Here is a 12,199-nt window from a genome sequence, read left to right as displayed (position 1 = left end):
TGCCCGGGCGGTGTGTTTTGGATCATTGTCATGTTGGAAGACCCAGCCTCGTTTCATCTTCAAAGTTCTCACTGATGGAAGGAGGTTTTGGCTCACAATCTCACGATACATGGCCCCATTCATTCTGTCCTTAACACGGATCAGTCGTCCTGTCCCCTTGGCAGAAAAACAGCCCCATAGCATGATGTTTCCACCCCCATGCTTCACAGTAGGTATGGTGTTCTTGGGATGCAACTCAGTATTCTTCTTCCTCCAAACACGACGAGTTGAGTTTATACCAAAAAGTTCTACTTTGGTTTCATCTGACCACATGACATTCTCCCAATCCTCTGCTGTATCATCCATGTGCTCTCTGGCAAACTTCAGACGGGCCTGGACATGCACTGGCTTCAGCAGCGGAACACGTCTGGCACTGCGGGATTTGATTCCCTGCCGTTGTAGTGTGTTACTGATGGTGACCTTTGTTACTTTGGTCCCAGCTCTCTGCAGGTCATTCACCAGGTCCCCCCGTGTGGTTCTGGGATCTTTGCTCACCATTCTCATGATCATTTTGACCCCACGGGATGAGATCTTGTGTGGAGCCCCAGATCGAGGGAGATTATCAGTGGTCGTGTATGTCTTCCATTTTCTGATGGTTGCTCCCACAGTTGATTTTTTCACACCAAGCTGCTTGCCTATTGTAGATTAACTCTTCCCAGTCTGGTGCAGGTCTACAATACTTTTCCTGGTGTCCTTCGAAAGCTCTTTGGTCTTGGCCATGGCGGACTTTGGAGTCTGACTGTTTGAGGCTGTGGACAGACAGGTGTCTTTTATACAGATGATGAGTTCAAACAGGTGCCATTCATACAGGTAACGAGTGGGGGACAGAAAAGCTTCTTACAGAAGACGTTACAGGTCTGTGAGAGCCAGAGACTTTCCTTGTTTGAGGTGACCAAATACTTATTTTCCACCCTAATTTACGAATAAATTCTTTACAAATCCTACCATGTGAATTCATGGATTTTTTTTTCACATTCTGTCTCTCACAGTTGAAGTGTACCTCTGGTGCAAATTACTGACCTCTGTCATCATTTTAAGTGGGGGAACTTGCACAATCGGTGGCTGACTAAATACTTTTTTGCCCCACTGTATAGCTTTGCAAAAACTGCATAAAAATCACTTGCAGCAACAAAAACATGATATTCCAGAAACACGCTTCGCCGATCCGATCAGCTGTTTGTAACACTTCCTACGTCCATCAGCGCGAACTATCACATGACCGCATGACCTGCCCGAAACCGGAAGTGACGTCATATTGCGGAAATGTAGTTTTTTTACGATCGGGGCCTTATGAGCCTATACTTGTGTTTTAAAAAGTTATGTTTGAGTTTATGACTTTCTGTGTCGTTTCTGGGATGCTTAGGACTCATATTGCACTGCTGGAAATAGTTTATTTTGATGCATATGCTGTTATTTTGCAAATTTGCACTATAATATTTATTTTCGTTTTTCCTGCAGTGTATAAAAATTGGTGTATTTCAAAAATAAAACTATGAAGACACTCAAAATAAATTTCCTGTGGTGGGAAACTAGTTTGTGCAACTTTTTTGTATTTACAGTTTTGAGGGATGAGCCTCTTAAATTTCTCTAACTAGAAATATATGTTAAAAAAACAAAAACGATTTTCAAATTTTTTTGTAGTTTATTGCACTTTTTTGCAATTTATGTAATTACTATGCACCTAATGCAGACATATTATTAAAATTTAGGCTGTAATGGTTGTATTGATGTATAGCAACTTGAAATGCTCCCAAAAATGGCTCCACAGCATGTAAAAATATAATATAAGCTCTGGCGGACTTGGTTCTATGGTAGGTCTTAAAGGGTTAATCAAGGGACTGGAACAGCTGCAACTAAGGTAACTCAGAAAACAAAAAATTAATCATACATAACAGTGTAAACTAAAATGTGTGCACTTATTTTAGAATGCAGTGTTATGTGGATATGTGAATTAAATCTAAACCAAAACCAGTTATTTATTGTCCTGTAAATTAATTCCTATATTTAAAGAAAGAAATGTGAATACAATGTTACTTATAAGCCTCTACACTAACATGGTGGGTATTACCACTGTGTGGCTGTAAGTGCAGCCATCACACACTCCCCCTCTTCAGATCTCTCCCTGGGACAGCGAGAGAGAGAGTCTGCAGTGCAGTTATCTTTGCCGGGGATGTGGTTGATGGTGAACCGGAATGGCTGGATTGCAAGGTACCATCGCGTGATCCTTCCATTTGTGTCCTTCATTCTCTCTATCCATTGAAGAGCCTTGTGGTCTGTTTCCAATATGAACTCCCGTCCGAGAAGATAATACCTAAAGGAGTCCAGGGCCCATTTGATGGCAAGTCCCTCCTTCTCAATGGTTGAGTATCGCACTTCCCTCGGAAACCGCTTGCGGCTGATGAAGGCCACTGGATGACGCTCTCCAGGCGGTCCCTGTAACAGAACAGCTCCCAATCCTCTCTCTGAGGCATCAGTCTGAAGAATGAAATTTCTCTCAAAATCAGGGCTGTGCAAGACTGGGCTCTTACTCAGAGATTGTCGTAGGTCCTGAAAAGCCATCTTAGCCTCCTCTGTCCAGGTGATCTTATTGGGACTTCGGGCACCAGTCAGATCCGTCAGAAGAGCTGCCCTGGCGGAGAAATGAGGGATAAACCGATGATAGAATCCTGCCATACCTAAAAATGATCTCAGCTGCTTTCTGGTCTCTGGCAAGGGACAGGATTCTATGGCGGTGACCTTATTGACTTGAGGTTTTATTACTCCATTTCCAATCACAAACCCAAGGTACTCAGTTTCAGCCTTGGCAATGGCACACTTAGCTGGATTAACAGTCAACCCTGCAGACTGAAGACGCCCCAATACCTTCTCCAGGTGTTTCAGGTGTTCTTCCCAGGTAGAACTGAAAATCACTATGTCATCAAGGTAGGCTGCAGCAAAATTTTCAATTCAATTCAATTCAATTCAATTTTATTTATATAGAGCCAAATCACAACAAAAGTCGCCTCAAGGCGCTTCATAGAAATCAGACATGTCAGACAGTATCTGGTCCATCAGTCTCTGGAATGTTGCCGGGGCACCATGCAGTCCAAAGGGCATGACTTTAAACTGGAACAAGCCCCACGGGGTCCGGAAAGCAGTCAGCTCTTTTGAGCGCTTAGCCAGTGGTACCTGCCAATAACCCTTGCAGAGGTCTATTGTTGTCAGGTATCTGGCCTTCCCAAGGTGCTCAACCATGTCATCAATGCGGGGATATTGCATTCAGGTACCTGAAGTCTATGCAGAAACGGATACTGCCATCCTTCTTTGGCACCAGGACCACCGGGTGGCACCACTCGCTCTTCGAGGCTTCAATGATTCCTAGTGACAACATCAGGTCGATCTCCTCTTTCAACGGGATCAGTAGACGCTCAGGTATCCTGTAACTCATTCTCCTCACAGAAGCTCCATCTTTCAACACAATGTCACGTTCCACAATGTCCGTTCTACCAGGATTTTCACTGAACACATCTAATTTACACAGGTTTCTCACCTGAGCCCGTCTTTCCTCAGAAAGATGGTTGAGATCCAGGTCCTGAGGAGTGGGTTTTGGCAGATACTGATCATCCACTTCCTCCTCCTCTGAAACCTCCTGGATCAGAAAGACATCTGCTTTTGGTCTCTCCACCCATTCCTTAAGCAGGTCGTGGTGGTCGTGGTCGTTAGTGACCTTTCCCATTTTGATGTTTTAGGCCTTTTGCAAACCCTTTGTGTTCTTTTAAAATAATAAATTTTAACATATCTGACTGATATTGACCCTCTTGTCCCGTTTATTCTGGGCTCGTTCCTGTGAGAGCTTTGGGCCTGAAAGTTTGCACAAGTAGTATAGAGGCCCTTAGCGGTTACTCGGTGGCTTTCACTCGCTACACATAAATTAACAGAAAACTCTAAACTAGCTAACTAAGAGGCCTAGTTAGCTGGCTAGCAGAGACAAGACAGACTGACCTAACATAAATTACAACATAAATTAACAAAAAACTATCTAACTATCTAAGGAAGACTTTTTTTTGTTATCAGACAGCAGACAACAAAGTGCACGTGCAAATGTGCAAACAAGAGCAGCAAGTGACAGTATGACAAAAAAACACAACGTAACATAATAACAAGGTTTTGTGATGATGAGTTGAGGTAGTGGAGGAACAGTAAACATTCCTTAGTGTAGCAGCAAAAATTAGGAAGTGCAGAAGTTAGTGCAGAAAGTCCAGTAATAATATTGTGCAAAAGAGCATTTACAGGTTGGTGTGTACGATGGTTTGGTGGTGTAGGTCAGTGTGTTTGCGCTTGTGTTGATTAGTCAGTCCAGTCTCAATGTTTTGAGGTAGTTGAGTTAAGCTGAGTGATAATGTGTGTGTGTGTGTGTGTGTTTATCAGTCAGTCCCTTTTTGCTGAGGAGACAGATGGCTTGTGGAAAAAAGCTGTTGCACAGTCTGGATGTGTGTGCCCGAATGCTTCGGTACCTTTTTCCAGATGGCAGGAGTGTGAAGAGTGTGTGAGAGGGGTGTGTCCGATCAGCCACAATGCTGGTGGCTTTGCGAATGCATCGTGTGGTGTAGATGTCCTCAATAGAGGGGAGAGAGACCCCGATGATCTTCTCTGCTGTTCCCACTATCCGCTGTAGGGTCTTGCGGTCCGATATGGCACAGTTCCCAAACCAGACAGTGATGCAGCCGCTCAGGATGCTTTCGATAGTTCCTCTATAGAAGGTGGTCAGGATCGGTGGTGGAAGCTGGGCCTTTCTCAGTCTCCTCAGAAAGAAGAGACGCTGTTGGGCTTTCTTGTGCAGGGAGCTGGTGTTGAGGGACCAGCCGAGGTCCTTCTCCAGGTGGACGCCCAGGAATTTGGTGCTGTCGACGATCTCCACAGAGGAGCCGTTGATGTACAGCAGTGAGTGGTCGCCTCGTGTCCTCCTAAAGTCAACAACCATCTCTTTTGTCTTGTCAACATTCAGAGACAGGTTGCTGTCTTTACACCAGTCCGTTAGTCTCTGCACTTCCTCTCTGTACGCTGACTCGTCGTTCTTGCTAATGAGACCCACCACGGTCGTGTCATCAGCGAACTTAATGATGTGATTTGAACTGTGTGTTGCTACACAGTCATGAGTCAGCAGTGTGAACAGCAGAGGACTGAGCACACAGCCTTGTGGGGCCCCAGTGCTCAGTGTGGTGGTGCTGGAGGTGCAGTTCCCGATCCGTACTGACTGAGGCCTTCCGGTCAGAAAGTCCAGGATCCAGTTGCAGAGGGAGGTGTTCAGGCCCAACAGGCTCAGCTTTCCGATCAGTTGTTGGGGGATGATCGTGTTGAATGCTGAGCTGAAATCTATGTACAGCATTCGAACGTGTGAGTCCTTCTTGTCCAAGTGTGTCAGGACAAGATGGAGTGCAGTCGAGATGGCGTCGTCCGTTGAGCGGTTATGGCAGTATGCAAATTGCAGTGGGTCCAGTGAGGGGGGCAGCAGGGTCTTGATGTGTCTCATGACGAGCCGTTTGAACCACTTTATGATGGTGGGTGTAAGTGCAACAGGACAGTAGTCGTTGAGACAGGACACAGAAGACTTCTTGGGCACGGGGACGATGGTGGTGGCCTTGAGGCATGTGGGAACGACGGCACTGCTCAGAGAGATGTTGAAGATGTCGGTGAGAACATCTGCCAGCTGGTCAGCACATTCTCTGAGCACTCTGCCTGGGATGTTGTCTGGTCCAGCAGCTTGGATTGACTCTGCGTAGAGTTTTCCTCACCTCAGCTGTAGTGAGACACAGGACCTGGTCGTTCAGAGGAGGGGTGGTCTTCCTCGCCGCCACGTCGTTCTGCCTGTCGAACCGAGCATAGAAGTTGTTCAGCGCATCTGGGAGGGAGCCGTCACTGTCACAGGCAGGTGATGTCGTCCTGTAGTTAGTGATGGCTTGTAAGCCCTGCCACATGCGCCGTGTGTCGCCGCTGTCCCTGAAGTGGTTGTGGATTCTCTGGGCGTGTGCGCGCTTCGCCTCTCTGATGGCCCGAGAAAGTTCGGCCCTAGCTCTTCTAAGCGCCACCTTATCTCCCTCTTTGAAGGCAGAGTCTCGGGTCCTTAAAAGTGCACACACTTCCGCAGTAATCCACGGTTTCTGGTTGGGTCATGAGATGATGGTCTTGGAGACAGTGACGTCATCGGTGCACTTGTTGATGTAGCTGGACACTGATGATGTGTACTCCTCCAAGTCAGTGAAGTCGCCGTAAGTTGCAGCCTCCCTAAACATGTTCCAGTCAGTGCTCTCGAAACAGTCCTGAAGACCAGAGATGGCTCCTGCTGGCCAGGTTTTCACCTGCTTCAGAACCGGTTTTGATCGCCTGACGAGTGGTCTGTATGCTGGAATTAGCATAACAGAGATGTGGTCTGAGTAGCCGAGGTGGGGGTGGGGCTCTGCCCGATATGCGCCGGGGATGTTTGTGTAAACAAGATCCAGCGTGTTTTCCCCTCTCGTTGCAAAGTCCACATACTGATGGAATCTAGGAAGCACTGACTTGAGATTTGCATGGTTGAAATCTCCAGCAACAATAAACAGTCCATCCGGGTGTGTATTTTGCAGTTCACTGATCTTTGTATACAGTTCCCATAGCGCTTCCTTAGCATTAGCGCTAGGTGGAATGTACACTCCGATAATGAAAACAGTGGTGAATTCCCGTGGTAAATAAAAAGGTCTGCATCTAACAGTCACAAACTCCACCAGCGATGAGCAATAACTAGAAACTAGCACAGAGTTCTTGCACCATTTCTCGTTGATGTAAACACACAAGCCGCCACCGCGAGTCTTACCGCACAGAGCTGCATTTCTGTCGGCACGAAACGAGGCAAGCCCGTTTAGCTGAATAGCGGCGTCCGGTACTCTGTCGCTGAGCCATGTTTCCGTGAAAACAAAGACACAGCAGTCTCTAACCTCACGCTGTGTAGCCTGCTGGAGTCGGATGTAATCCAGTTTACTATCCAGGGAGCAGACGTTGGATAAGATGATGGACGGTAGAGCCGGCCGGCTAGGGTTTGTTTTTAGCCTAGCACAGACTCCCACCCGCTTGCCGCGCTTCCGCTTCCTCGCGCAACGCTTCCGATGTCCCCACCTCCGGCCGCCGACATCAGGCAACGCCGAGGCTTCGAGGCCTGGTTCGCGGAGCAAGCCGAGTTCACGCAGCGTTTCCCGCAGCCCATCCTGGATGTCGTCAACCGGGTTATTTAGGTTGAAAAGTGTCTGGCTGTTGTATGCACGGACACCGACACCAGTTGCGACGATATCCATACATAGTGCAAAATAAACACGCTACACACAAAAACGTAAACGATAAACAATGCAGCACCACTTTGGCTCCGGAGTGGCCGCTGCGTGCTACTGCCGCGCCGCCAGATAATCACTTGGAAGAAGCACCAGCACCTTCTCACCAGGACTGAAGGATCTTTGCCGAGCTGACTGGTCGTACCAGGCCTTCTGGTGCTGCTGTGCTTCCGCTTTGTGGGCTTGGGCCAGCTCCATCATCTTCTCCAACCGTTCCTGCATCTGGACAACATAAGAGACAACACTGACAGCCTGTGATCTTTCTTGGTCACCCTCCCAAGTCTCCCTTAGAAGAGACAAGGGGCCTCGTACCTCATGGCCATACAATAGTTCAAAAGGTGAAAAACCTGTAGAAGCCTGGGGTACTTCTCTATATGCAAAGAGGAGGTAGGGCAGCCACTGATCCCAGTCTGTACCAGTTTCATTGACAAATTTGCGTAACATTTGTTTCAGGGTCTGATTGAAGCGCTCTTTTAGGCCATCTGTCCGAGGGTGGTATGGTGTTGTCCTCAGGCTCTTAATCCCAAGGAGCTGGTACACCTGCTTCAACAAAGTGGACATGAAGTTAGTGCCACGGTCAGTAAGAATCTCACGAGGAAAACCAACCCTTGAGAAGAACTGTATGAGACAGAGGGCGACTGCTTTGGCTTTTATTGATCTCAAAGGAAAGACCTCTGGATACTTTGTAGCGTAATCTGTCACTACCAGCATGTAACGGTTGCCTGCCTTGCTTCTTTCTAGAGGACCAACAATGTCCATTCCTAGCCATTCAAATGGAGTGCTGATAATTGGTAGAGACTGGAGAGGAGCTCTGGAGGGGATTTTAAGAGAAGACTTCTGGCACTGAGGGCAGCTTTTACAGAACCGTGTAACATCCGAGCGCACTCCAGGCCAATGAAAATATTTTCTAATGCGGGCCATGGTTTTATGCTTTCCCAAGTGGCCAGCCCATGGAATGGAGTGTCCCAAGGAGAGCACCACCTTCTGGACTGCTCTAGGAACCACCAACTGCAATGCTGAACCCTGCTGATGATACAGAATGCCATCTTTCAGCAGAAACTCCCCCCTGCTGTTCAAATCTTGCTTAGTTCCTTGGTTCCTCTCTGCAGCTTTCTGGAACAGAGATGTTAGAGATGGATCGTCATGTTGCATTTCAATAATATTAACAGGGATTTTAAAACCCAAAGGTAACTCAGGCTCTGTGCTAGGAGCTGCTCGAACAGCAGTATGTAGAAACTTCTCTTGCCTTCTCTGTCCACGTGACTTACAAGACTTCCCGGGTGCAGTCTCTATGTCTGCATCATAGAAGGACAAGGCACGGAGTGGGTGTAGGGACTCCTCTTTCTTCTTAGCTTGAGCTCTTGTTACTGCAACATTGCATGTATGACTAGGATTCAGCAAGTCAAACAACACAGGCAGATCTCGACCCAGCACTACTGGAAATGGCAGATTCTCTGCAACACCAATATTTAGAATATACGTTTGTCCTTGTACCTTGATGTACAGATCTGCTGTTGGATATGACCTCTCATCTCCATGAATGCAGCGAACAGGGATTGTCTCCACATTAACTTTATTTGCGGGAACAAAGTCTCGGTGCACAAGAGTCTGAGTACTTCCTGAGTCAACAAGGGCCTTTAATGGTTTCCCATCAACCTCAACTAAGGTCATTTTGAAACCATTCTCAAACTCCACTTTAGGCTCCACACTTTGTCGGGGCACAAAACACATCTGAGTTATTTTTGTAGAATTCTTTGGGCACATAGGTTTTGTGTGGCCCTCCATCCCACACAAATAACAAATCACAGTCTTGGGTGGAGGTCTTGACGGCATATTGACAGACTGGCTCTTTGGAGGTTTACTCACCCCTGCTTTCTGGTAGTGAGGGACAGATTTTGAACCATCTCTCATTTTCCATGCTGTGTGGCTCCATGGCTGTCCTTTTCTCCGTGCTGCCACAAACACATCAGCCAGCTCTGCAGCTGCCGCTGCAGAGTTTGGATTGCGTTCTTTAATCCATATCTGTAACTCAGGAGACAGCATTCTCAAGTATTGTTCTAAAATTAATATTTCACTAACCTCATGCACCATTTTTCCTTTTGGCTTTACCCACTTCTCATATAACTCTTGCATATAGTTGCATATAGTTCTTTTAGATTCTCATCAGGTTTTATCTCCAGTGAACAGAATCTCGGTCTATATGTCTCAGGATTAATGTCATATTTTTGAAGAATAGCTGCTTTAACTTTGTCATAGTCTAGAGAGTCATCCATATCCATATGAACATACGCACCTCTTGCTTTGCCAGTGAGTAAAGAAATCAGATGAAAAACCCAGTCCATTTTTTGCCACCGGCAAACTACAGCCATGCGTTCAAATGTTGTTAAAAAATGTTCAATATCATCCTCCTCTGTCAATTTTTCCAACCTGGGTTCATAAAAGCGAGACTGACCTGATTGAGGATGTATTTGCTCATTACTGGAGCCAGCACAGGGAGGATCCTCCTCTTCAACGGACTCTACCTCTGGTTGTTTAGGTTCCTCCATTTGCAGCTCAGGGAGAAGTACGAGCTTTCACTTCTACCTGCAACAGCTGAAACTGATGTTGTAGTGCTCTAAAGCGCTGTTCCTGGCGGGTAAACTCCTCCCTTCTTCTTGCTTCCTGGGCCTCCTGCTGACCCATATGAGAATGAAGGATGGAAATCAGTTCTGACATTGTCAGCTCCTTACCTTGGCTCTCAGTACTATCCACCCCTCCAGAGGCTCCATTTTCCTCTCCTCCTTCTACTTGCTCTACCACTCCAACTGGCTGGTTTTGACAATCTCCTTTTGCTCCTCTGCCACTCCTTCCCATTCTGTGCATGGCTTGATAAGTGAAGAGGGGGAAAAAGAGAAAAAAAAAATCCTGTGCCTTCAACTGCTGATCCCACTCCTGACACCACTTGTGATGGACCAAGCAGTGAAGGAAACTTAGGCACAGGTTAAAGTCCAAAAAAATGATTTTTTATTTAACCCAAAAAACATAATTGGTTAACTCATGCAAAAGACTCAAAATCTTGGGCCCATAAAAGAGGTCAAAATAACAAAACTCTACTCAAAGTTGACAACTCAACTGATAACTCAAACAAACTGACCTAACTTAACGAGACAAAGGGGAAACTTAAATAGTGGCTGATCAGTCCACAAAAACAGGAGAAGGGGTAAAACACACAAAATCTAACTAAACCAAACATAATGAACTCCAATTCCCCCCCATGGTCCTGAGTTATAGCGTGAACCAATTTGTAGTCTTCCTTTAAAGCTCGCTCCGCCCCTTTTCCACCTCTTGGCTCCTTAATCAAGGGACTGGAACAGCTGCAACTAAGGTAACTCAGAAAACAAAAAATTAATCATACATAACAGTGTAAACTAAAATGTGTGCACTTATTTTAGAATGCAGTGTTATGTGGATATGTGAATTAAATCTAAACCAAAACCAGTTATTTATTGTCCTGTAAATTAATTCCTATATTTAAAGAAAGAAATGTGAATGCAATGTTACTTATAAGCCTCTACACTAACATGGTGGGTATTACCACTGTGTGGCTGTAAGTGCAGCCATCACACAGACATGAAAGTTGAACTCCAGTGGAACGAGGCAGCACATGAGAGCTTCAGTAACCTGAAAAAACTCCTTCTGGAAAGTCCCGCACTTGCCGTCTATGACCCTGACTTACCTGCTTTTATCACCACAGATGCATCAGACTACGGGCTAGGCGCTGTGTTGACACAGTTACATCCAGATCAAGTGGAGCGGGTTGTGGCGTTCGCCTCCCGAACACTGTCTCCTGCTGAAAGAAAGTACTCCACCACAGAAAAGGAGGCGTTAGCCTGTGTCTGGGCGGTGGAAAGATGGCGTACATATGTATGGGGCCGCAGATTCACGTTTCGTACTGACCACCAAGCTCTTACTACCCTTCTCAGCACCAAAGGTATGAACAGAGCGGGCATGAGAATCGCACGATGGTCTGCAAGGTTGATGTGTTTTCAGTACGATGTGCAGTACCGTCCTGGTGTTCAGAATGTCATCGCAGACTGCCTCTCACAGGTTCCCCTGACGTACTCCAGCACTGACATTGATGCTGAAAAAGACCTTCTCTTGGCGATAGCTGAAGTTTCTCCTCTCTTGACAGCGACACCGTTGACGGATTTTAAAGCTGAATATGAGGACTGCCCTGACCTTTCTCTGCTGCGACAGGTTATCCGCTCAGGCTGGCCTAAGGTGAAAAGGTCTCTCCCACCTGAGATGCAGCCGTATTTCCTGGTGCGACATGAACTTGCTGTGGAATCACCGTTGGTTTTCTGGGGGACACGTCTGGTGGTCCCAAGGTCCCTGCGAGAAAAGGTGATATGCCTCGCACACGAAGGTCACCAGGGCATAGTTCACACAAAGCAGCGACTCAGAGAGCTTTACTGGTGGCCATGCATGGATACTCAAGTCCATGCGATTCTGTCATCGTGCTCAGTCTGTCAATTGTGTGACAAAATGGCCAAAACTGCTCCTGCTCCCCTACAGCCGGTTCAGTTTCCAGATGGTCCCTTTCAGCATGTGGCCGTTGACATTGTTGGACCTTTTGACCGCGGGTCGCAGGACTGCAGGTTTGCTATCACACTGGTCGATTACTTCAGCAAATGGCCAGAAGTAGCCTTTACTTCATCAGCTACTACAGACACTGTTATCAGGTTCTTGTCTTCAGTTTTTGCATGGGAGGGAAACCCTTGTGAGCTTACGACAGATAATGGACCACAATTCACTTCATCTGCCTTTGCTGATTTCCTGAAGGAAAG

At 46.7% G+C, this 12,199-nt stretch overlaps 1 pseudogene; it reads right to left on the bottom strand.

The window, feature by feature from the left end:
• Positions 1–5,391: 5,391 nt before the first annotated feature.
• On the bottom strand, positions 5,392–6,023 carry LOC147313268 (uncharacterized; annotated as a pseudogene).
• Positions 6,024–12,199: the final 6,176 nt, after the last annotated feature.

The sequence above is a fragment of the Aulonocara sp. 'chitande type north' Nkhata Bay genome, linkage group LG15, assembly GCF_057382095.1.
Source record: "Aulonocara sp. 'chitande type north' Nkhata Bay isolate Kocher_YH1m ecotype deep benthic linkage group LG15, A_spYH_male_GT1.1, whole genome shotgun sequence".
NCBI classification, from domain to species: domain Eukaryota; kingdom Metazoa; phylum Chordata; class Actinopteri; order Cichliformes; family Cichlidae; genus Aulonocara; species Aulonocara sp. 'chitande type north' Nkhata Bay.
The sequence above is the reverse complement of the archived record's forward strand: the minus strand, read 5'-3'. Positions and strand labels throughout refer to the sequence as shown.